Below are 5,000 nucleotides of genomic sequence, written 5' to 3' on the forward strand. Positions count from 1 at the left end.
AGAAACAGAGACAGAAACAGAGAGAGAGAGAGAGAGAGGGTGGGGAGAGAAATAAATAAATAAAAACATATATTACGAGAGATGAAAGAATCTGAGAACAGACAATGATATATGTTGAAACGGGAAATAATAAAGCATTATTTGGAGAGAAACGACAGGGAAGGGGAGAATAAAACAGAGAGATGAAAACAGAAGCAAGAAAAGAGAAATGTAATAACGTGATAGACATTTCATTTTAAGAAACCAAAAATATCATATCAAAAAAAGGTTTATATATGAAATCCAAGTCTACAAGGGATAATTAAATATCTATATATTTTTCGTGTGAAAAAAAATCTATCTATGAAGCTTATATCCTGTCCATTTATTTCCAATTCCACTTCTTTAAGTTTTTGAAGATCATTTTACGTTTATTAGATCTGTACAAAGAGCTAAATAGAACACTCTATTTGTATACAATATATTCCTTTCTAGAGCAACATACATAATACTTTCCACCATTTTACAAAAGTTTTTTTTCGCGTTTTTACCCATGCTTTTAGATTTTTTTCCTTTTTTTTTTACCAGGTCGTCATTCTTATATACACAATACATTTTAAACAACGACTATATACACTCTCTCTCCTCTGTTGTATCCTGGAGAAGCTCTTGTTTATTTCCTCTTACTTCCCCTCACTTCCCCTCCCACCTTCTTTCCCCTCCTCAGCATCATTCTTCTCCCTCTCCCTCTTCTCCATGCCTCACCACCACGCCCCCTCTCCTCTCCTGTCCCTCTCCCCCTCCTGTTCCCTTTTCCCCTTTTATTCCCCTTATCCAAGATCCCTTTATCTACATCCCCTTTACACACAGCCTTCTCCCACCCCTATTACTCTCTCCTCGCTACCCCCTTCCTCCCCCTTACCCTTCCCCCCTTCTCCATTTCTCCCCCTCACCCATCCTCACTACCCCCTTCCTCCCTTTCCCTCTCACCCTTCTCCATTCCTCCCTCTCCCCCTCACCCTTCCCCTTCCTTCCTTTCCCTCTCACCCTTCCCCTTCATCCCTCTCCCCCTCACCCTTCCCCTTCCTCCCTCTCCCCCTTCTCCATTCCCCCTCTTCCTCCTCCTCCCCTTTTCTCCATTTCCCCTCTTCCTCCTCCTCCCCTTTTCTCCATTCCCCCTCTTCCTCCACCTCCCCACCCCTCCTCCTTCTCCATTCCCCCTCTCCCTCCCCCTTCTCCCTTCTCCATTCCCCCTCTCCCTCGCCCTTCCCCTCTTCTTCATGTCCCCCTCTCCCGCCCCCTTCCCCCTTCTCCCTTCTCCATGTCCTCCTCTCCCTCCCCCTTCCCCCCCTTCTCCATATCCTCTCCCCCCCTCCCCCTTCTTCCTCCTCCCTAGCGGATAACCCTTTTGTATATCTCCTTCTCCTGTTGCAAGTTGCAGATGCAGTTGATGTCTTCTTGGAATTTCTCGTAGATTCGACCTTCCTTCGGCTGAATTCGACGTCGATGCGTTTTTTTTCTTTTTCTTTTTTTTCTACATTTTGATTTTCAGCATTTTTGTTATTGTTGTTGTCTTCTTTTGTTTTCCTTTTTTGTTTTGTTTATTTGTTGTTTGTTGCTGTGGGTTATGCTGTCTTTTTTTGTTTTTCTTTTTTGTTTGGTTATTTGTTGTTTATTGTTGTTGTCTTTTTTATTTTCTTTTATATTTGTTTATTTGTTGTTTGTTGCTGTTGACAATGCTGTCTTTTTTGTTTGATTATTTGTTGTTTGTTGCTGATGTTGACAGCGACTTGTTTATTTTTTTATTTGTTTATTGCTGTTGGCGATGCTGTCTTTTTTATTTTCCTTTTTTTTTATTTGTTGTTTAGAACTGCTTCTTTTTGACTTTTCAGATAATTTTTTTTCTTTTTTCCTTTTGTCAATCCTCTGCTCCCTATCTATCTCATTTTCAATCAACTCATTCATCTGCCTCAATTTACTTTTTGAATCATTTTCTTGTCAAACCATTCTTTCTTCCTTGATTGATTGATTGATTTTCTATTCTCATTCTTCTTTCCTTAATCTTTAACTTTTTTTTTATTAATTGATTATATCTAATTTTCTTATAATTTTATCTCTTTCTTTAAAAATCTTTCAGCGTTTAATTTTTCCTTCCTTTTGATATTGTAAAAGTTCTTCCTCAATCTATTCCTTCACATCATTCCCTATCTTCATTCTCAACAACGTAAACCACCAACTTTTTCCACCTCGTCAATTTATTCTATCTTTCCTATCTCTCCCCATCTATTTTTGTTTTCCGAACTTCCATCGCGTTATGTGAAACTTCCATTCCTTCCCATGGCTGGAAAGGTTCGTCCATTCCTTCCCATGGTTGGAAAGGTTCGTCCATTCCATCCCATGGTTGGAAAGGTTCGTCCATTCCTTCCCATGGCTGGAAAGGTTGTCCATTCCTTCCCATGGCTGGAAAGGTTGTCCATTCCTTCCCATGGCCGGACGGAAGGTTCGTCCATTCCTTCCCATGGCTGGAAAGGTTGTCCATTCCTTCCCATGGCCGGACGGAAGGTTCGTCCATTCCTTCCCATGGCTGGAAAGGTTGTCCATTCCTTCCCATGGCCGGACGGAAGGTTCGTCCATTCATTCCCATGGCTGGAAAGGTTGTCCATTCCTTCCCATGGCTGGAAAGGTTCGTCCATTCCTTCCCATGGCTGGAAAGGTTCGTCCATTCCTTCCCATGGCTGGAAAGGTTCGTCCATTCCTTCCCATGGCTGGAAAGGTTCGTCCATTCCTTCCCATGGCTGGAAAGGTTCGTCCATTCCTTCCCATGGCTGGAAAGGTTCGTCCATTCCTTCCCATGGCTGGAAAGGTTCGTCCATTCCTTCCCATGGCTGGAAAGGTTCGTCCATTCCATCCCATGGTTGGAAAGGTTCGTCCATTCCTTCCCATGGCTGGAAAGGTTCGTCCATTCCTTCCCATGGCTGGAAAGGTTCGTCCATTCCTTCCCATGGCTGGAAAGGTTCGTGTATTCCTTCCCATGGTTGGAAAGGTTCGTCCATTCCTTCCCATGGCCAAGGAAGGTTCGTCCATTCCTTCCCATGGCTGGAAAGGTTCGTCCATTCCTTCCCATGGCCGGAAAGGTTCGTCCATTCCTTCCCATGGCTGGAAAGGTTCGTCCATTCATTCCCATGGCCGGAAGGTTTGGCCTGGAAGGTTCGTCCATTCCTTCCCATGGCCGGAAAGGTTCGTCCATTCCTTCCCATGGCTGGAAAGGTTCGTCCATTCCTTCCCATGGCCGGAAGGTTCGTCCATTCATTCCCATGGCTGGAAAGGTTCGTCCATTCCTTCCCATGGCCGGAAAGGTTCGTCCATTCCTTCCCATGGTTGGAAAGGTTCGTCCATTCATTCCCATGGCCGGAAGGTTTGGCCTGGAAGGTTCGTCCATTCCTTCCCATGGCCGGAAAGGTTCGTCCATTCCTTCCCATGGCTGGAAAGGTTCGTCCATTCCTTCCCATGGCCGGAAGGTTCGTCCATTCATTCCCATGGCTGGAAAGGTTGTCCATTCCTTCCCATGGCTGGAAAGGTTCGTCCATTCCTTCCCATGGCCGGAAAGGTTCGTCCATTCCATCCCATGGTTGGAAAGGTTCGTCCATTCCTTCCCATGGCTGGAAAGGTTCGTCCATTCCTTCCCATGGCTGGAAAGGTTCGTCCATTCCTTCCCATGGCCGGAAGGTTCGTCCATTCATTCCCATGGCTGGAAAGGCTCGTCCATTCCTTCCCATGGCTGGAAGGTTCCCATGGCCGGAAGGTTCGTCCATTCCTTCCCATGGCTGGAAGGTTCCCATGGCCGATAAGGTTCGTCCATTCCTTCCCATGGCTGGAAAGGTTCGTCCATTCCTTCCCATGGCTGGAAGGTTCCCATGGCCGGAAAGGTTCTCAATTCGCATTTATATTCGGTTTACATAACAAAGGACGACAGTTATGCCATCTTTATGCCATGGCAATCTCTGAGTGGGAGCGTGCGGGGCTTAGCAAGGCTTCCGGAGTGGAGGGGGGGGAGGGGTTGGTGTAGGAGGGGGTTGGTGTAGAGGGAGTAGGAGGATGGGGGGAGAAGGGGGGGAGGATGGGGGATAGGGGTGTGTGTAGAGGGAGGTGGGAGGGGGTGGGAGTAGAGGGAGTAGGAGTGGGGTGGGAGGATGGGGGGCTGGGGTTTGGTGTAGAGGGGGAGGGGGAGGGAGTAGGAGGATGGGGGGAGAAGGGGGGTTGGTGTAGAGGGAGTAGGAGGGGAAGAGGGAGTGGAAGTAGAGAGGGGGGGTAGGAAGGTGGGAGGGGGAGAGGGAGGGGAGGGATTGGAGTATAGAGAAGTGGGGAAGGGGTTGGAGTAGAGGGGAGGGATGGGAGGGGGATGGGGTGGAGGGGGAGTAGTGACAGGAGGTCGAGAGATTAGGGGTCGCGGGGGGGGAGGGGGGAGGAGGGGCTGGCTTAGAAGAGGTTAGAATGGGGTTGATAGGAATAAGGGAGAGCAGAGGAGAAGGGAATTGGAGAGGGGGGGGTGAGAAAAGGAGAGGGGGGGTGAGAAAAGGAGAAGGGGAAGGGGGGGAAAGAAGGGGTAGAGAGGTTGGGGGAGGGGATTTGAGATTGGAGGGGTCGAGAGGAAAAAGGTGGGAGGAGTTGAGGGGGGAGGGGCTTAGAGGATAGGGGGGGTAGAAGGGAGGGTTCAGACCAGAGTGTGGGTTGAGGGAAGTGGTTCTAGCAAGAAGGCTGGCGTGGGGTTGAGGGTAGCGAAGGAGGTTGAGGAGGACGAGGTTGAGAGGGGACGCTGAGGGGTTGAAAGAGAACTGACCTTTCGAGGCAAAGACACATAAAGCACCAATACACTCGGAAACGTATAACACACAAACACTTTTGTGTGTGTTTACACACACACACACACACACACACATATATATATATATATATATATATATATATATATATATATATATATATATATATATATATATATATATATGTATGTATGGCTGAAT

The sequence above is a fragment of the Penaeus japonicus genome, unplaced genomic scaffold, assembly GCF_977035675.1.
Source record: "Penaeus japonicus unplaced genomic scaffold, GWHDUDI00000001_assembly GWHDUDI00000012, whole genome shotgun sequence".
NCBI classification, from domain to species: domain Eukaryota; kingdom Metazoa; phylum Arthropoda; class Malacostraca; order Decapoda; family Penaeidae; genus Penaeus; species Penaeus japonicus.